Source organism: Triticum urartu, chromosome 2 (genome assembly GCF_003073215.2).
Source record: "Triticum urartu cultivar G1812 chromosome 2, Tu2.1, whole genome shotgun sequence".
Lineage (NCBI taxonomy): Eukaryota > Viridiplantae > Streptophyta > Magnoliopsida > Poales > Poaceae > Triticum > Triticum urartu.
Genome location: NC_053023.1, coordinates 671,173,173 through 671,195,700, shown reverse-complemented (window position 1 = coordinate 671,195,700; position 22,528 = coordinate 671,173,173).

Below are 22,528 nucleotides of genomic sequence, written 5' to 3'. Positions count from 1 at the left end.
TTCAAATGGGATTTATTGGATAGAATTAAACGCAACTCTAAAGATTGGGACCTCGACAATGGTAAGGAGTCAGGTATGACACCTAAGTTTGATTGTGTTAAATCTTTTATAGATACCGATATTTTCTGTAAGTTTAGCACTAAATATGGACTTGATTCTGAGATAGTAGCTTCTTTCTGTGAATCTTTTGCTACTTATGTTGATCTCCCTAAGGAGAAGTGGTTTAAATATCATCCTCCCATAGAAGTAAAAGTAGCTGCACCTATTAAAGTTGAAGAAAAGACTATGACTTATAATGATCCTATTGTTCCTACTTCTTATGTTGAGAAACCACCTTTCCCTGTTAGAATAAAGGATCATGCTAAAGCTTCAACTGTAGTTCGTAAAAGGAATATTAAAACATTTACACCTCCTGAGCAAGTTAAAGTCGAACCTAATATTGCTATTGTTAAAGAGCTCTTGTCTGATAATATTGATGGGCATATTATTCAGTTCTGCGGTGAAACTGCTAGAATTGCTAAACCTTGTGCCAAAGATAAACATAGACCTGTGGTAGGCGTGCCTGTTATTTCTGTTAAAATAGGAGATCATTGTTATCATGGCTTATGTGATATGGGTGCTAGTGCTAGTGTTATACCTTATGACTTGTATAAAGAAATCGAGCATGAAATTGCACCTGCTAAGTGAGAAGATATTGATGTCACAATTAAACTTGCTAATAGAGATACTATTTCAGCAATGGGAATTGTTAGAGATGTTGAAGTCTTGTGCGGGAAAACTAAATATCTTGCTGATTTTTTCTTATTCTTAGTTCCCCACAAGATAGCTTTTGTCCCATTATATTCGGTAGATCCTTCTTAAACACTGTTAATGCTAGGATAGACTGCAAAAAGAATGTTGTTACTATTGTCTTGGATGATATGGCTCATGAATTTAATTTCTCTAAATTTAGTAAACAACACCATGAAGAAGAATTGCCTAGTAAGGATGAAATTATTGGTCTCGCTTCTATTGCCGTACCTCCTATTGATCCTTTCGAACAATATTTGCTAGACCATGAGAATGATATGTTTATGAATGAAAGAAGGGAAATAGATGAAGTATTCTTTAAACAAGAACCTATGCTGAAACACAATTTGCCTGTTGAAATCCTAGGGGATCCCCCTCCACCTAAGGGTGATCCCGTGTTTGAGCTTAAACCGTTGCCTGATAATCTTAAATATGCTTATCTTGATGAAAAGAAGATATATCCTGTTATTATTAGTGCTAACCTTTCAGAGCATGAAGAAGAAAGATTATTGAAAACTCTGAAGAAGCACAGTGCTGCTATTGGGTATACTCTTGATGATCTTAAGGGCATTAGTCCCACTCTATGTCAACATAAAATAAATTTGGAAGCAGATGCCAAACCAGTTCGTGATCCTCAACGACGTCTGAATCCTAAAATGAAAGAAGTGGTAAGAAAATAAATACTAAAGCTTCTGGAGGCAGGTATAATTTATCCCATTGCTGATAGTCAGTGGGTAAGTCCTGTTCATTATGTCCCTAAGAAGGGAGGTATTACTGTTGTTCCTAATGATAAAGATGAATTGATTCCTCAAAGAATTATTACAGGTTATAGAATGGTAATTGATTTCCACAAATTAAATAAGGCTACTAAGAAAGATCATTACCCCTTACCTTTTATCGATCAAATGCTAGAAAGATTATGCAAACATACACATTATTGCTTTCTAGATGGTTATTCTGGTTTCTCTCAAATACCTGTGTCGGCTAAAGATCAATCAAAGACTACTTTTACATGCCCTTTTGGTACTTTTGCCTATAGACGTATGCCTTTTGGTTTATGTAATGCACCTGCTACCTTTCAAAGATGCATGATGGCTATATTCTCTGACTTCTGTGAAAAGATTTGTGAGGTTTTCATGGACGACTTTTCCGTCTATGGATCTTCTTTTGATGATTGCTTGAGCAATCTTGATCGAGTTTTGCAGAGATGTGAAGAAACTAATCTTGTCTTGAATTGGGAAAAGTGCCACTTTATGGTTAATGAGGGTATTGTCTTGGGGCATAAAGTTTCTGAAAGAGGTATTGAAGTTGATAAAGCCAAGGTTGATGCTATTGAAAAGATGCCATGTCCCAAGGACATCAAAGGTATAAGAAGTTTCCTTGGTCACGCCGGATTTTATAGGAGGTTCATTAAGGACTTCTCAAAAATTTCTCGTCCTCTGACTAATTTATTACAAAAACATATACCATTTGTCTTTGATGATTGAGGGAGTCCTGGATTAGGGGGTATCCGGATAGCCAGATTATATCCTTTGGCCGGACTATTGGACTATGAAGATACAAGATTGAAGACTTCGTCCCGTGTCCGGATGGGACTCTCCTTGGCGTGGAAGGCAAGCTTGGCAATACGTATATGTAGATCTCCTTCCTTGTAACCAACTCTGTGTAAGCCTAGCCCCCTCCGGTGTCTATATAAACCGGAGTGTTTTAGTCCGTAGGACAACAGACAATCATACCATAGGCTAGCTTCTAGGGTTTAGCCTCTCCGATCTCGTGGTAGATCAACTCTTGTACTACTCATATTATCAAGAATAATCAAGCAGGATGTAGGGTTTTACCTCCATCAAGAGGGCCCGAACCTGGGTAAAACATCGTGTCCCCTGCCTCCTGTTACCATCCGCCTTAGACGCACAGTTCGGGACCCCCTACCCAAGATCCGCCGGTTTTGACACCGACATTGGTGCTTTCATTGAGAGTTCCTCTGTGTCGTCATCATTAGGCTTGATGGCTCCTTCGATCATCGATAGCGATGCAGTCCAGGGTGAGACTTTTCTCCCCGGACAGATCTTTGTATTCGGCGGCTTCGCACTGCGGGCCAACTCGCTTGGCCATCTGGAGCAGATCGAGAGTTACACCCCTGGCCACCAGGTCAGGTTTGGAAGTTAAATTACACGGCCGACATCCACGGAGACTTGATCTTCGACGGATTCGAGCCCCTACCGAGTACGCCGCACGGTCACGATGAGCATGATTTAGCTCTACCGTCGGACAGTGTGCAGGAGATCGCACCGGCAACCGCTTCGACCCTCAACTCGGAGCCGATTGCGCCATCCACGGACGACGGGATGGACCCTGCCACGGAGGCCGCATTCTCAGTGGCTATTGAGCCGAGTATCGACCTTACCCTTCACGAGAGCCGTGACGCCAAATTGCCGGATTCTTCCCCGGCCATGGACTCCGAACCACCTGCGCCTGTGCCTATCGAATCCGACTGGGTGCCGATCATGGAGTTCACCTCCGTGGATATCTTTCGGCACTCGCCCTTCGGCGACATACTGAACTCATTAAGGTCTCTCTCCCTGTCAGGAGAGTCCTGGCCGAACTATGTTCGGCAGGATTGGGATGCGGATGACGAAGAAATTTGCCGCCCACCCACCACCCACTTAGTAGCCACTGTCGACAATTTGACCGACATGCTCGACTTCGACTCCGAAGACATCGACGGTATGGACTATGATGCGGGAGACGAAGAGGAACCGCTGCCCACAGGGCACTGGGCAGCCACCTCATCATATGATATATACATGGTGGACACACCCAAAGAAGGCAATGGCGATGGGACAGCGGAGGATGACCCCTCCAAGAAGCAACCCAAGCGCTGACGTCAGCGGCGCCGCTCTAAGTCTCGCCAAAGCAAAAGCGGTGACACCGGCACAGGAGATAATAGCACTCCACACAGTGCCGAAGACAACAACAATCCCCTCCAGTAAGATTTAGAGCAGGAGGATGGAGAAGCCAGCCCTCTCGAGAGAGCGGCAGATGGAGAGCCGGAGGATGATAATTACATGCCTCCCTCTGAATACGAGGCAAGCCTCGACGATGACGAATTTGTCGTGCCGGACGATCCCGCCGAGCAAGAGTGCTTCAAGCGCTGGCTTATAGCCACGACAAATAGCCTTAAGAAAAAGCAGTTGCAGCTTCAAGCTGATCAAGATTTGCTAGCTAACAGATGGAGTGAAGTCCTTGCGGCCGAGGAATATGAACTCGAATGCCCCTCCAAGAGTTACCCAAAGTGCAGGTCGCTACCCCGACTGAAGGAGGAAGCATTAAAACCTACATCTCCAGCATATGACGCGGCTAATCGGCCACCTCGTGGCCGCGACAGAGAGGCATTTCAGCCGAAAACTCAGCCCACACCCCGATGCCACTCAAATAAAAATGACAAGGCACGGGGAAACATGCTAGACCTGCAAGACGTATTGGAGGACAAAGCAAAACACGCAAGATCGATCTACGGATCACGAGGGCGCGCCACTATGCGAGACGATAACTATCACGCCGGATACAGTAAAAGTAAATCCGGCCGGGCCAAACACAGTGGGCAAGACTCATTCGAGCTGCATTGTGACATAGCACACTACAGAGGCGCCGCACACCCCATATGCTTCACAGACGAAGTAATGGATCACCAAATCCCAGAGGGTTTCAAACCCGTAAATATCGAATCATACGACGGCACAACAGATCCTGCGGTATGGATCGAAGACTTCCTCCTTCACATCCACATGGCCCGTGGTGACGATCTACGCGCCATCAAATACCTCCCACTCAAGCTCAAAGGACCAGCTCGGCATTGGCTCAACAGCCTGCCAGCAGAATCCATCGGCTGTTGCGAAGATCTGGAAGCCACATTCCTCGACAACTTCTAGGGCACTTATGTGCGACCACCAGATGCCGATGACTTGAGCCACATAATTCAGCAGCCAGAGGAATCGGCCAGGCAATTCTGGACACGGTTCCTGACAAAGAAAAATCAAATCGTCGACTGTCCGGATGCAGAGGCCCTAGCATCTTTTAAGCACAACATCCGCGACGAGTGGCTCGCCTGGCACCTCCAGGAAAAGCCGAAATCTATGGCAGCCCGCACGACACTCATGACCCGCTTTTGCGTGGGAGAAGACAACTGGCTGGCTCGCAGCAATAACATATCAAAGAACCACGGTACTTTAGATACCAAGGATAGCAATGGCAGGTCATGTCGCAACAAACATAAGTGCCGCATCAATAGCGACAATACCGAGGATACGGTAGTCAATGCCGGATTCAGAGGCTCTAGACCCGGTCAGCGGAAAAAGCCATTCAAAAGAAGCACTCCGGGCCCGTCCAGTTTGGACCGTATACTCGATCACTCGTGCCAAATACATGGCACCCCCGACAAGCCAGCCAACCACACCAACAGGGAATGTTGGGTGTTCAAGCAGGCCGACAAGTTAAGCGCCGAAAATAAAGATAAGGGGCTACATAGCGATGACAAGGAAGAGCCCCGGCAGCCGAACACCGAAGGACAGAAGAGGTTCCCCCCACAAGTGCGGACGGTGAACATGATATACGCAACCCACATCCCCAAGAGGGAGCAGAAGCGTGCGTTAAGGGATGTATATGCGTTGGAGCCAGTCGCCCCAAAGTTCAACCCATGGTCCTCCTGTCCGATCACCTTCGATCGCAGGGACCATCCCATTAGTATCCGTCATGGCGGATTCGCCGCACTGGTCCTAGACCCAATCATCAACGGATTTCACCTCACTCAACTCCTTATGGACGGCGGCAGCAGCCTGAACCTGCTTTATCAGGACACAGTGCGCAAAATGGGTATAGACCCCTCAAGGATCAAACCCACAACAACGACCTTCAAAGGCATCATACCAGGTGTAGAGGCCCATTGCATAGGCTCAGTCACACTGGAAGTGGTCTTCGAATCCCGGATAACTTCCGAAGCGAGGAGTTAATCTTCGATATAGTCCTGTTCCGCAGTGGCTATCATGCACTGCTCGGGCGAACCGCATTTGCGAGATTCAACGCGGTACCGCACTATGCATATCTCAAGCTCAATATGTCAGGACCACGGGGGGTTAGCACAGTCAATGGAAACACAGAGCGCTCTCTCCGCACAGAGGAGCACACTGCGGCCCTCGCAGCAAAAGCGCAAAGCAGCCTCTTAAGGCAATCCACCAGTTCGGCAATTAATGACTCGGACACCTTCAAGCGCGCCCGGAGTAATCGACAACAAGACCGCCTGGCACGTTCCGAGATCGCATAGCAATGCGGACCCCACCCCAGTCCCAGCCAAACGGCGAAATCCGTGCCACACGTACATAATTACGCATTGAAAATACCATGGGCACAGGTGGGGAGGGGGGCATGACTACGGCACGCCCCAAGACGCGACTCAACCGCACTAGGGGCTTCCGGCTTTGTTATTTTTCTCTCTTTCAGGACTTTAATCTCTGGAAACCCCGTCCGGCAGTACGATTGCCGGACACACGATGCAACAACCAAGGAGGCAGAAAGCTAAGTCGCACCATGGAACTCCCAGGTGGTCTCTGATAACGAGTGAAATACTTGCTTCAAATACCATTCCTCAGGTTGCCCTTGGAGGGGACATGTCAAATACTCATACTTTTTGCTTATCGCACTACTTGTATCATTCTGCTTCGACGCACCTTTTTGAATAAACAATGCATAGCACTAGACTATTACCGCATTCTCTATTCTTCTATATATATATATATATGTTCATTCACAACATTTAGCACCCGTACACTTTGGTACGGCCAATATGCCAGGGGCTTAAGCGTACCCCATAATACGGCATGAGAAGTCCGAACACTTTCAACAGTGCGGCACCCCGAACTTATAGCATTATATGCATCAGCTCCGAATCATGTCTTGGGTCAATAGTTGGGTTTGCCCAACTCCCATGTTTTGGTACCTTACGTTCCGCTATATCGGCTAAGGTAGCACTGGGAGAACTACTGCGATTGTGCCCCGGTTCATTTGGGCAAGCACCTCAGTACAGAAAGCTAAAACTGACTACCATGATAAGGCGAGAGCTGGTCGCTGTTCGAGAGGTCTCCAGTCCCTAAAGACTTATGCCTCTTAGAGCGAGGAGTCGACTTTGTCCGGCTTAAGGCGTGTATAGCTGTTGGGGAACGTAGCAGAAATTCAAAATTTTCCTATGTGTCACCAAGATCTATCTATGGAGACACCAGCAACGAGGGGAAGGAGAGTGCATCTACATACCCTTGTAGATCGCTAAGCGGAAGCGTTCAAGTGAACGGGGTTGATGGAGTCGTACTCGTCGTGATTCAAATCACCGATGACCAAGTGCCGAACGCACGGCACCTCCGCGTTCAACACACGTACAGCCCGGTGACGTCTCCCACGCCTTGATCCAGCAAGGAGAGAGGGAGAGGTTGAGGAAGACTCCATCCAGCAGCAGCACAATGGCGTGGTGGTGGTGGATGAGCGTGGCTATCCTGCAGGGCTTCGCCAAGCACCACAGAAGAGGAGGAAGAAGAGATGCAGGGCTGCACCAACGAGAGATCGAATCGCATGTCTTATGGGCAGCCCTAGGCCTCATATATATAGGGGAAGGGGAGGGGCTGCGCCCCCTCTAGGGTTCCCACCCCTAGGGGGCGGCAGCCCTAGATGGGGAGCAAGGGGGGCGGCCAAGAGGGGGACAGAGGGAGGCGCCCCCTAGGGTGGGCCTTAGGCCCATCTAAGCCTAGGGTTTCCCTTTTTTTCCCTCCTAGCTGCCCCTTGGGCCTTGTGGGAGGCGCACCAGCCCACTTAGGGGCTGGTCCCTCACCACCCTTGGCCCATGCAAACCTCCGGGGCAGGTGGCCCCACTTGGTGGACCCCCGGGACCCTCCCGGTGGTCCCGGTACATTACCGATAAACCCCGAAACTCTTCCGCTGACCAAAACAGGACTTCCCATATATAAATCTTTACCTCCAGACCATTCCGGAACTCCTCGTGACGTCCGGGATCTCATCCGGGACTCCGAACAACATTCGGTAACCACATACAAACTTCCTTTATAACCCTAGCGTCATCGAACCTTAAGTGTGTAAACCCTACGGGTTCGGGAGACATGCAGACATGACCGAGACGATCTCCGGTCAATAACCAACAGCGGGATCTGGATACCCATGTTGGCTCCCACATGTTCCACGATGATCTCATCGGATGAACCACGATGTCAAGGACTTAATCAATCCCGTATACAATTCCCTTTGTCTATCGGTACGACACTTGCCCGAGATTCGATCGTCGGTATCCCTATACCTTGTTCAATCTCGTTACCGGCAAGTCTCTTTACTCGTTCCGTAACACATCATCCCGTGATCAACTCCTTGATCACATTGTGCACATTATGATGATGTCCTACTGAGTGGGCCCAGAGATACCTCTCCGTTTACACGGAGTGACAAATCCCAGTCTCGATTCGTGCCAACCCAACAGACACTTTCGGAGATACCTGTAATGCACCTTTATAGTCAACCAGTTACGTTGTGACGTTTGGTACACCCAAAGCACTCCTACGGTATCCGGGAGTTGCACAATCTCATGGTCTAAGGAAATGATACTTGACATTAGAAAAGCTATAGCATACGAACTACACGATCTTGTGCTATGCTTAGGATTGGGTCTTTGTCCATCACATCATTCTCCTAATGATGTGATCCCGTTATCAATGACATCCAATGTCCATGGTCAGGAAACTGTAACCATCTATTGATCAACAAGCTAGTCAACTAGAGGCTTACTAGGGACATGGTGTTGTCTATGTATCCACACATGTATCTGAGTTTCCTATCAATACAATTATAGCATGGATAATAAACGATTATCATGAACAAGGAAATATAATAATAACTAATTTATTATTGCCTCTAGGGCATATTTCCAACAGTCTCCCACTTGCACTAGAGTCAATAATCTAGTTCACATCGCCATGTGATTAACACTCACAGGTCACATCGCCATGTGACTAACACCCAAAGAGTTCTGGGTTTGATCATGTTGCTTGTGAGAGAGGTTTTAGTCAACGGGTCTGAACCTTTCAGATCCATGTGTGCTTTACAAATCTCTATGTCATCTCCTAGATGTAGCTACCACGTTCTATTTGGAGCTATTCCAAATAACTGTTCTACTTGGAGCTATTCTAAATTGTTGCTCCATTATACGTATCCGACATCTCTACACAGAGCTATCCGGATAGGTGTTAAGCTTGCATCGGCGTAACCCTTTACGACGAACTCTTTTACCACCTCCATAATCGAGAAAATTCCTTAGTCCACTAGTTACTAAGGATAACTTTGACCGCTGTCCTGTGATCCATTCTTGGATCACACTTGTACCCCTTGATTGACTCATGGCAAGGCACACTTCAGGTGCGGCACACAACATAGCATACTGTAGAGCCTATGTCTTAAGCATAGGGGACGACCTTCGTCCTTTCTCTCTATTCTGCCGTGGTCGAGCTTTAAGTCTTAACTTCATACCTTACAACTCAGGCAAGAACTCCTTCTTTGACTGATCCATCTTGAACACCTTCAAGATCATGTCAAGGTATGTGCTCATTTGAAAGTACTTTTAAGCGTTTTGATCTATCCTTATAGATCTTGATGCTCAATGTTCAAGTGGCTTAATCCAGGCTTTCCATTGAAAAACACTTTCCAAATAACCCTATATGCTTTCCAGAAATTCTACATCATTTCTGATCCACAATATGTCAACAACATATACTCATCAGAAATTCTATAGTGCTCCCACTCACTTCTTTGGAAATACAAGTTTCTCATAAACTTTGTATACACCCAAAATCTTTGATCATCTCATCAAAGCATACATTCCAACTCCGAGATGCTTACTCCAGTCCTTAGAAGGATTGCTGGAGCTTTGCATACTTATTAGCATCTTTCAGGATTGACAAAACCTTCCGGTTGTATCATATACAACCTTTCCTCAAGAAAATCGTCGAGGAAACAATGTTTTGACATCCTATCTGCAAGATTTCATAAATAATGCAGTAATTGCTAATATAATTCCAATAGACTCTTAGCATCGCTACAAGTGAGAAAGTCTCATCGTAGTCAACTCCTTGAACTTGTCGGAAAAAATCTTAACGACAAGTCGAACTTTCTTTAATGGTGACATTTACCATCATTGTCCGTCTTCCTTTTAAACCCATCTGTACTCAACAGCCTTACGACCATCAAGTAGTTCTTCAAAAGTCTACACTTTGTTTTCATACATGGATCCTCTCTCGGATTATATGGCCTCAAGCCATTTATCGGAATCCAGGCCCACCATCGCTTCTCCATAGCTCGTAGGTTCATTGTTGTCTAGCAACATGACTTCCAAGACAGGATTACGTACCACTCTGAAGTAGTACGCATCCTTGTCATCCTACGATGTTTGGTAGTGACTTGATCTGAAGTCTCATGATCAATATCATAAGCTTCCACTTCAAATGGTGTAGGTGCCACAGGAACAACTCATTGTGCCCTGCTATACACTAGTTGAAGTAACGGTTCAATAACCTCATCAAGTCTCCACCATCCTCCCACTCAATTCTTTCGAGAGAAACTTTTCCTCGAGAAAGGACCCGATTCTAGAAACAATCCTTTATTGCTTTTGAATCTGAGATAGGAGGTATACCCAACTGTTTTGGGTGTCCTATGAAGATGCATTTATCCGCTTTGGGTTCGAGCTTATCAGCCTGAAACTTTTTCACATAAGCATCGCAGCCCCAAACTTTTAAGAAATGACAGCTTAGGTTTCTCTAAACCATAGCTCATACGGTGTCACCTCATCGGAATTACGTGGTGCCCTATTTAAAGTGAATGTGGTTGTCTCTAATGCCTAACCCATAAACTATCGTGGTAATTCGATAAGAGACATCATGGTATGCATCATATCCAATAGGGTGCAGTTATGATGTTCGGACACACCATCACACTATGGTGTTCCAGGCTGTATTAGTTGTGAAACAATTTCCACAATGTCTTAATTCTGTGCCAAACTCGTAATTCAGATATTCATCTCTATGATCATATCATAGATATTTTATCCTCTTGTCACGACGACCTTTCAACTTCACCCTGAAATTACTTGAACCTTTCAATAATTCAGACTCGTGATTCATCAAGTAGATATACTCAACATCTACTCAAATCATCTGTGAAGTAAGAACATAACAATATCCACTACACGCCTCAGCACTCATTGGACTGCACACATCAAAATGTATTACTTCCAACAAGTTGCTTTCTAGTTCCATTTTACTGAAAATGAGGCTTTCAGTCATCTTGCCCATGTGGTATGATTTGCATGTCTCAAGTGATTCAAAATCAAGTGAGTCCAAACGATCCATCTGTATAGAGTTTCTTCATGCATATCTACCAACAAACATGGTTCGCATGTCTCAATCCTTTCAAAAATGAGTGAGTCCAAAGATCCATCAACATGGAGCTTCTTCATGCGTTTTATACCGATATGACTTACGTGGCTGTGCCACAAGTAGGTGGTACTATCATTACTATCTTTTGGCATGAACATGTGTATCACTACGATCGAGATTCAATAAACCATTCATTTTAGGTGTAAGACCATTGAAGGTATTATTCAAATAAACAGAGTAACCATTATTCTCCTTAAATGAATAACCGTATTGCGATAGACATAATCCAATCATGTCTATGCTCAACGCAAACACCAATCTCGATGGTAGAGGGAGCGTGCGATGCATGATCATATCAACATTGGAAACACTTCCAACACATATCATCAGCTCACCTTTAGCTAGTCTCCGTTTATTCCGTAGCTTTTATTTCGAGTTACTAACACTTAGCAACCGAACCGGTATCTAATACCCTGGTGCTACTAGGAGTACTAGTAAAGTACACATCAACACAATGTATATCCAATATACTTTTATCGACCTTGCCAGCCTTCTAATCTACCAAGTATCTAGGGTAATACTGCTCTAGTGGCTGTTCTCCTTATTACAGAAGCACTTAGTCTCGGGTTTGGGTTCAACCTTGGGTTTCTTCACTAGAGCAGCAGCTGAATTGCCGTTTCATGAAGTATCCCTTCTTGCCCTTACCCTTCTTGAAACTATTGGTTTCACCAACCATCAACAATTGATGCTCCTTCTTGATTTCTACTTTTGCGGTGTCAAACATCGCGAATATCTCAAGGATCATCATATATGTCCCTGATATATTATAGTTTATCACGAAGCTCTAGCAGCTTGGTGGTAATGACTTCGGAGAAACATCACTATCTCATTTGGAAGATCAACTCCCACTTGATTCAAATGATTGTTGTACTCAGACAATCTGAGCACAAGCTCAACAATTGAGCTTTTCTCCTTAGTTTGTAGGCTAAGAAAAACGTCGGAGGTCTTATACCTCTTGACGTGGGCACGAGCCTGAAATCCCAATTTCAGCCCTCAAAACATCTCATATGTTTTGCGACGTTTCAAAACCGTCTTCGGTGCCTCAACTCTAAACCGTTTAACTGAACTATCACGTAGTTATCAAAACGTGTATGTCACATGTTCGCAACATCCACAGACAACGTTCGAGGTTCAGCACACTGAGCGGTGCATTAAGGACATAAGCCTTCTATGAAGCAATGAGGACAATCTTCAGTTTACGGACCTAGTCCGCATAATTGCTACTATCAACTTTCAACTAAATTTTCTCTAGGAACATATCTAAACAGTAGAACTGAAGCGCGAGCTACGACATAATTTGCAAAATCCTTTTTGACTATGTTTATGATAATTTAGTTCATCTTATGAACTCCCACTCAGATAGACATCCCTCTAGTCATCTAAGTGATTACATGATCCGAGTCAACTAGCCCGTGTCCGATCATCACGTGAGACGGACTAGTTAACGTCGGTGAACATCTTCATGTTGATCATATCTTCTATACGACTCATGCTCGACCTTTCGGTCTTCTGTGTTCCGAGGCCATGTCTGTACATGCTAGGCTCGTCAAGTTAACCCTAAGTGTTTTGCTGTGTAAAACTGTCTTACACCCGTTGTATGTGAACGTAAGGATCTATCACACCCGATCATCACGGCGTGCTTCGAAACGACGAACTGTAGCAACGGTGCACAGTTAGGGGAGAACACTTCTTGAAATTGTTGTATGGGATCATCTTATTTACTACCGTCGTTCTAAGCAAATAAGATGTATAAACATGATAAACATCACATGCAATCAAATAATGACATGATATGGCCAATATCACTTTGCTCCTTTTGATCTCCATCTTCGGGGCTCCATGATCATCATCGTCACCGGCATGACACCATGATCTCCATCATCATGATCGCCATCATCGTGTCTTCTTGAAGTTGTCACGTCATCTATTACTTCTACTACTACAGCTAACGGTTAGCAATAAAGTAAAGTAATTACATGACGTTTAAGTTGACACGCAGGTCATAAATAAATAAAGACAACTCCTATGGCTCCTGCCGGTTGTCATACTCATCGACATGCAAGTCGTGATTCCTATTACAAGAACATGATCAATCTCATACATCACATATATCATTCATCACATCCTTTGGCCATATCACATCACATAGCATACCCTGCAAAAACAAGTTAGGCGTCCTCTAATTGTTGTTTGCATGTTTTACGTGGCTGCTATGGGTTTCTAGCAAGAACGTTTCTTACCTACGCAAGGACCACAACGTGATATGCCAATTGCTATTTACCCTTCATAAGGACCCTGTTCATCGAATCCGATCCGACTAAAGTGGGAGAGACAGACACCCGCCAGCCACCTTATGCAACTAGTGCATGTTTGTCAGTGGAACCGGTCTCACGTAAGCATACGTGTAAGGTTGGTCCGGGCCGCTTCATCCCACAATACCGTCGAATCAAGATAAGACTAGTAACGGCAAGCATATTGAACAAAATCAACGCCCACAGCTACTTTGTGTTCTACTCGTGCATAGAATCTACGCATAGACCTAGCTCATGATGCCACTGTTGGGGAACGTAGCAGAAATTCAAAATTTTCCTACGTGTCACCAAGATCTATCTATGGAGAGACCAGCAACGAGGGGAAGGAGAGTGCATCTACATACCCTTGTAGATCGCTAAGCGGAAGCGTTCAAGTGAACGGGGTTGATGGAGTCGTACTCGTCGTGAATCACCGATGACCAAGTGCCGAACGCATGGCACCTCCGCGTTCAACACACGTACAGCCCGGTGACGTCTCCCATGCCTTGATCCAGCAAGGAGAGAGGGAGAGGTTGAGGAAGACTCCATCCAGCAGCAGCACAACGGCGTGGTGGTGGTGGAGGAGCGTGGCTATCCTGCAGGGCTTCGCCAAGCACCACAGAAGAGGAGGAAGAAGAGATGCAGGGCTGCACCAACGAGAGATCGAATCGCGTGTCTTATGGGCAGCCCTAGGCCTCACTATATATAGGGGAGAGGGAGGAGGGTGCGCCCCCTTTAGGGTTCCCACCCCTAGGGGGGGTGGCAGCCCTAGATGGGAAACAAGGGGCGGCCAAGAGGGGAGAGAGGGAGGCGCCCCTTAGGGTGGGCCTTAGGCCCATCTAAGCCTAGGGTTTCCTCCTTTTTTCCTCCTAGCTGCCCCTTGGGCCTTGTGGGAGGCGCACCAGCCCACTCAGGGGCTGGTCCCTCACCACTCTTGGCCCATGCAAGCCTCCGGGGTTGGTGGCCCCACTTGGTGGACCCCCGGGACCCTCCCGGTGGTCCCGGTACATTACCGATAAACCCCGAAACTCTTCCGGTGACCAAAACAGGACTTCCCATATATAAATCTTTACCTCCGGACCATTCCGGAACTCCTCGTGACGTCCGGGATCTCATCCGGGACTCCGAACAACATTCGGTAACCACATACAAACTTCCTTTACAACCCTAGCGTCATCGAACCTTAAGTGTGTAGACCCTACGGGTTCAGGAGTCATGCAGACATGGCCGAGACAACTCTCCGGTCAATAACCAACAGCGGGATCCTGGATACCCATGTTGGCTCCCACATGCTCCACGATGATCTCATCGGATGAACCACGATGTCAAGGACTTAATCAATCCCGTATACAATTCCCTTTGTCTAGCGGTACGATACTTGCCCGAGATTCGATCGTCGGTATCCCGATACCTTGTTCAATCTCGTTACCGGCAAGTCTCTTTACTCGTTCCGTAACACATCATCCCGTGATCAACTCCTTGATCACATTGTGCACATTATTATGATGTCCTACCGAGTGGGCCCAGAGATACCTCTCCGTTTACACGGAGTGACAAATCCCAGTCTCGATTCGTGCCAACCCAACAGACACTTTCGGAGATACCTGTTAGTGCACCTTTATAGTCACCCAGTTACGTTGTGACGTTTGGTACACCCAAAGCACTCCTACGGTATCTGGGAGTTGCACAATCTCATGGTCTAAGGAAATGATACTTGACATTAGAAAAGCTTTAGCATACGAACTACACGATCTAGTGCTATGCTTAGGATTGGGTCTTGTCCATCACATCATTCTCCTAATGATGTGATCCCGTTATCAACGACATCCAATGTCCATGGTTAGGAAACCATAACCATCTATTGATCAACGAGCTAGTCAACTAGAGGCTCACTAGGGACATGGTGTTGTCTATGTATCCACACATGTATCTGAGTTTCAATACAATTATAGCATGGATAATAAACGATTATCATGAACAAGGAAATATAATAATAATCAATTTATTATTGCCTCTAGGGCATATTTCCAACAATAGCGCCCCGAATTCGGCCTTCCAAATACTAGGGGCTTCGCCAAAATTTAAAATTGTAGACTTCTATGGCTAAGTGAGAGTGATAAAGCATTATAGTCCGATTGCCTTGTTCGTTGTGCTGAGCACCTCCCTCGAAGGACCCAACAATGGGAAAAAGAGTGCTCAGATTATCCCAAACACCCTAGCACTCAGGGCTTGGGGGCAGAAGCCGACGACTGGCCATCTCTCAGATTTAATAAACAGCCGCACAGAAGGTACTATTTTAAATTCAAACAAGCATTGCATAGCGCATATGAACAAGTTTTCATAATACAGGATCACACGAGCAAGTTCATTCAAAAATTACATCCTTCGCACACTCGTCCGGCACAAGACGGGCACCCTTCAGGACACCCTCATAATACATTTCGGGGTGGCGATGCTCCTTGCCCTGCGGCGGCCGCTCCTTCACCAGCTTCTCGGCGTCCATCTTGGCCCAGTGCACCTTCGCACGAGCAAAAGCCCGGCGGGCACCTTCGATGCAGACGGACCGCTTGATGACTTCCAGCCGGGGTAGGCGTCCACAAGCCGCCTCACCAGGCCGAAGTAGTTGTTGGGAAGGGAGTCGCCAGGCCACATCCGGACTATAAGGCCCCTCATGGCCTGTTCGGCCGCCTTCTGCAGCTCGACCAGTTACCTCAGCTGGTCGCTCATAGACATCGGGTGTTCGGTATCAGTATACTGAGACCAGAACAACTTCTCCGTCGAGCTTCCCTCCTCGGCCTGGTAATATTTCGCGGCATCCGACACACTGTGGAGCAAATCTGCGAATGCTCCTGGAGAGCTCCAGACTCGAGTAAGTAACAAGTAATTTACTTTCACATGCTTGCTTTGCATATTGAATGCCTTACCCACCGCTATCTTCCTCATCGCCTCAATTTCCTGGAGGGCCTTTTGGGCTTCAGCCTTGGCATGCTTTGTGCTCTCGAGGGCCGCAGCAAGCTCGGACTCTTGCGTCTTCGAGTCAAGCTCCCAAGTCTCGTGTTTCTTCACGAGAGCCTGGAGCTCTTGCTGCACGTCGCCCACCCGTGCATCTTGTTTCTCCCGCTCGGTGCGCTCCTTGGCCACTTTGTTTTCGGCCTCGGACAACGCTTGCTTCAGGGTCACCACTTCGGTCGTGGCCCCTGGCACATTCATGATGATCCTGTCATTTCACAACCACATTTTCTTTTTTGTATATACAAGGTATTGCTTACCTTTGTTCTCCTCTAGCTGCCTCTTGGCAAGGCTGAGCTCTTTCTCAGACCACTCGAGGTTCTGCTTCAGTGCGGCGACCTCCACAGTCAGTGCGGCAGAGGTCAACATCGAAGCCAGCATACGCATACAGACATACTTATATTAGACTCTTGCAGATATTATTTGATCCTCTATTCGGATTTTCTTTGTGAACACCAAACAGAGCATCAGGGGCTATTGTCTATGCGGTAATATTTTTCTATATTTTAAATACTTACCTCAAAGCCTGTTACAAGGCTGGCACAGGCTTCAGTCAATCCGCTCTTGGCGGACTGAACCTTCTTGATCACCGCACTCATAATAGTGCGGTGCTCTTCGTCGATGGAAGCGCCGCGAAGCGCTCCCAGCAGGTCATCCGGTGCCTCTGGATGGACAGAGGTCACCGGCACGGATGGCTTGCCCCTCTTGGAAGGGGGCTGCCTGCCCGAGTCCGGAACCATTGGAGGTTCCGGCGCGGTGTTCGGCTGAGGGCCGAACTTGGAGCCCCTGGGTGTAATAGCCTGGCTTATTAGGGATGATAGACTACTCATATCAATAAGGAATTCCTTCTTTTCCGGGAGCCCATTCGGACAGAACTCCAAAGTTAAGCGTGCTCAGCTTGGAGTAGTGTCAGGATGGGTGACCGACCGGGAAGTTGCTCCCGGGTGCGCACGAGTGAAGACAAATTGCGCAGAAAAGACTAGTATTGATCTGTGGGGCCAGTCTAGATCCCGCCAGGAGTAACGACCACCGGCCGGTGTGTCCGGTGCGTTACAAGTTGGTATCAGAGCCGACCCTCGCGGTTACACGAATGTTTGCGGGCAGGTGCGCGGTCATGTTGTTCATGACGTTTGTGACCCGTCGTGGCACACGGCATGGTACTTGTACTGGACCGGATGCACAGACGTATGTGCCAAGAGGGAACGTCCATGTGGCCCGACGAGGACGTCGGTTCCTCCGAGTGGGGGTGTATGTAATGGCCTGGCTTATTAGGGATGATAGACTACTCATATCAATAAGGAATTCCTTCTTTTCCGGGAGCCCGTTCGGACAGAACTCCAAAGTTAAGCGTGCTCAGCTTGGAGTAGTGTCAGGATGGGTGACCGACCGGGAAGTTGCTCCCGGGTGCGCACGAGTGAGGACAAAGTGCGCAGAAAAGACTAGTATTGATCTGTGGGGCCAGTCTAGATCCCGCCAGGAGTAACGACCACCGGCGGGTGTGTCCGGGGCGTTACACTGGGAGCCTTGCTCCCTTTGCTCCTGGAGTCTGGAAGGTCGCCTTGAGGCGCCTCCGGGACTATCTCCCCTCGGCTCGGTGCCCCTTGAGACAATACCTCGGCATTGTCCGTAGGGCAAGGAGAGGAGGCGGTTGGAAGTGTATCACTATTCATGTCCGACGAGTCCAAGGAACCGTCCGATGAGGATACGTCGATACGGGCTTGGGCGGACTGCATAATCATATTCGACGTTAGGAGAAGCAGTGCAACAAAAGTATGCTATGAGTTACTCTGGTATCCGAATACTTACGACCTCGCCAGGGGCTTGGCCTTGAGCAGCCACTCGTCTTCGCCATCGGCGGCGGTGGTGGAGCAGTCCGGAAGGAGAGCCCTTCCCTTCTTGGACCCTTCGGCCTCCCCGGATGGGGCGGCCTTCCTTTTCTTGTCTCCCCCGGCTGGAGGGGGAGAATCTTCATCTTCCTTCTCCTCGTTTTCACGAGAGGAGTGCATCTCGGAGTTATTGGACGATGTGTCCGATACCACCTGGCGCTGGGAACTCTTTCGGGTTCCCGTGGCCTTCTTCTTGGTCTTCTCCGGCACCTCATAAGGAGCCGGAGTCCGCATCTCCGTCAGGAGAGCGTCAGCAGGGTCTTCGGGCAGAGGGGCCGGACAGTTAATCTACTCCGATGTCTCCACCCAGTCCTGTCAAAGGCATGGGAGCTCAGACCCCGCACATGGTTAAGCTATGGGAAATAAATACCCTACCCGGTGTACAGAGCTTACCGGATTCGCAGGGCGCTTCACGCTTAACCCACGGTCCTCGGTAAGAGAAGGGAGGACCTCGGCGCCTTTGAACAGCACCTTCCAGACGTCCTTATGCGTCGTGTCGAAGAGCTCACGCAGAGTATGGTGCTGGGCCGGGTCGAACTCCCATAAGTTGAAAGCCCATTGTTGACACGGGAGGATCCGGCGGAAGAGCATGACCTGGACTATGTTGACAAGCTTAAGTTTCTTGCTTGTCATGTTCCGGATACACTTCTGGAGACCGTCTAGCTCCACCGATGAGCCCCAAGACGGGCCCTTCTCCTTCTAGGAAGTGAGCCGCGTGGGGATTCCGGATCAAAACTCGGGGGCTGCCACCCAGTTGGTGTCGCGCGGCTCGGTGATGTAGAACCACCCCGATTGCCACCCCTTTATGGTCTCCACGAAGGAGCCCTCGAGCCATGTAACGTTGGTCATTTTGCCCACCATGGCTCCGCCGCATTCTGCTTGGCCGCCTACTACCTTCGGCTTGATATTGAAGGTCTTCAGCCATAGGCCGTAGTGGGGCCGGATGCGGAGGAAAGCCTCGCACACGACGATGAACGCCGCGATGTTGAGGATGAAATTCGGGGCCAGATCATGAAAGTCCAGCCCATAATAGAACATAAGGCTGCGGACGAATGGATGGAGGGGAAACCCCAGTCCACGGACGAAGTGGGGGAGGAAAACCACCCTTTCGTGATGTTCCGGGGTAGGGACGATCTGCCCCTCGGCTGGCAGCCGGTGCGCGATATCCGCGGCTAAGTATCCGGCTCCATGTAGTTTTTTGATGTGTCCCTCCGTGATGGAGGAGGCCATCCACTTGCCTCCCGCTCCAGACATGTTTGTAGAGAGTTGAGGAAAAGGATGTGGACTTGGGTGCTGGAGCTCGAGTGCGCGAGAATGGATGGGCAAGGAGGGAGAAGGCGTGGGTAGAAAAAGGTGAGACCTTATCCCTTTATAAGGGCGGACAAAACTATGCGCCCCCACCAGCCTGGTAAAACTTTCTTATCCCCCAAGCGTCGTAATTGATGGCGCGGTTGGGTTACCCACGTGTGTATTAATGGGAATCCCGTAATAAGGGGACACGATCTCTGCTTCGACAAGACGTGCCAAGGAAACCACCTCGCGAAACACGCTGAGATAGGTTAGGAAAAACGATTCGAATAAAGACCTGGCTGTGGTGTGATGTCACACTATGGGGTACGCCAGCAGATTAGATTTGTGTAAATATTATTCCCTCTACGGTGGTATGTGGAACTTTGCAGAGCTGGACACGATCCTCGTGTTCAAAATCTTCTATGAAGTATTCGGAGGAGGAACCCGCCTTGCAATGCCGAAGACAATCTGCGTGCCGGACTCATCGTCATTGAAGCCTGGTTCAGGGGCTACTGAGGGAGTCCTGGATTAGGGGGTTTCCGGACAGCCGGATTATATCCTTTGGTCGGACTGTTGGACTATGAAGATACAAGATTGAAGACTTCGTCCCGTGTCCGGATGGGACTCTCCTTGGCGTGGAAGGCAAGCTTGGCAATACGTATATGTAGATCTCCTTCCTTGTAACCGACTCTGTGTAAGCCTAGCCCCCTCAGGTGTCTATATAAACCGGAGGGTTTTAGTCCGCAGGACAACAGACAATCATACCATAGGCTAGATTCTAGGGTTTAGCCTCTTCGATCTCGTGGTAGATCAACTCTTGTACTACTCATATTATCAAGAATAAACAAGCAGGACGTAGCGTTTTACCTCCATCAAGAGGGCCCGAACCTGGGTAAAACATCGTGTCCCCTGCCTCCTGTTACCATCTGCCTTAGACGCACAGTTCGGGACCCCCTACCCGAGATCCGCCGGTTTTGACACCGACAATGATGATTGTGTAGAAGCATTTGAAATACTTAAGAAAGCATTAGTCTCTGCACCTATTGTTCAGCCACCTGATTGGAATTTACCCTTTGAAATTATGTGTGATGCTAGCGATTATGCTGTAGGTGCTATTCTAGGGCAAAGAATTGATAAGAAACTAAATGTTATCCATTATGCTAGTAAGACTCTAGACAATGCTCAAAGAAATTATGCTACTACTGAAAAAGAACTTTTAGCAGTTGTATTTGCTTGTGATAAGTTCAGACCTTATATTGTTGATTCCAAAGTAACTATCCACACTGATCATGCTGCTATTAAATATCTTATGGAGAAGAAAGATGCTAAGCCTAGACTTATTAGATGGGTTCTCTTTCTACAAGAATTTGATTTGCATATTGTTGATAGAAAAGGAGCTGAGAACCCCGTTGCAGACAACTTATCTAGGTTAGAGAATGTTCTTGATGACCCACTACCTATTGATGATAGCTTTCCTGATGAACAATTAAATGTCATAAGTACTTCTCGTAGTACTCCTTGGTATGCTGATTGTGCTAATTACATAGTTGCTAAATTTATACCACCTAGCTTCACATACCAACCAAAGAAAAAGTTCTTCTATGATTTGAGACATTACTTTTGGGATGACCCACATCTTTATAAAGAAGGAGTAGATGGTGTTATTAGACGTTGTGTACCTGAGCATGAACAGGAATAGATCCTACGCAAGTGCCACTCCGAAACTTATGGAGGACACCACGCAGGAGATAGAACTGCACATAAGGTATTGCAATCTGGTTTTTATTGGCCTACTCTCTTCAAGGATGCCCGTAAGTTTATCCTATCTTGTGATGAATGTCAAAGAATTGGTAATATTAGTAGACGTCAAGAAATGCCTATGAATTATTCACTTGTTATTGAACCATTTGATGTTTGGGGCTTTGATTATATGGGACCTTTTCCTTCCTCTAATGGATATACACATATTTTAGTTGTTGTTGATTACATTACTAAGTGGGTAGAAGCTATTCCAACTAGTAGTGCTGATCATAAGACTTCTATTAAAATGCTTAAAGAAGTTATTTTTCCGAGGTTTGGAGTCCCTAGATATTTAATGACTGATGGTGGTTCACATTTTATTCATGGTGCTTTCCGTAAAATGCTTGCTAAATATGACGTCAATCATAGAATTGCATCTCCGTATCACCCACAGTCTAGTGGTCAAGTAGAATTGAGTAATAGAGAACTCAAATTAATTTTGCAAAAGACTGTCAATAGGTCTAGAAAGAATTGGTCCAAGAAACTTGATGATGCATTATGGGCCTATAGAACTGCATATAGAAATCCTATGGGTATCTCTCCGTATAAAATGGTATATGGAAAAGCATGTCACTTACCTCTCGAACTAGAACATAAGGCATATTGGGCTATTAAAGAGCTCAACTATGATTTCAAACTTGCCAATGAAAAGAGGCTATTTGATATTAGCTCACTTGATGAATGGAGAACCCAAGCTTATGAAAATGCCAAGTTGTTTAAAGAAAAGGTTAAAAGTTGGCATGACAAAAGGATACAAAAGCGTGAGTTTAATGTAGGTGATTATGTATTGCTATACAACTCTCGTTTAAGATTTTTTGCAAGAAAACCTCTCTCTAAATGGGAAGGCCCCTATGTTATCGAGGAGGTCTATCGTTCTGGTGCCATAAAAATCAACAACTTCGAAGGCACAAATCCGAAGGTGGTAAACGGTCAA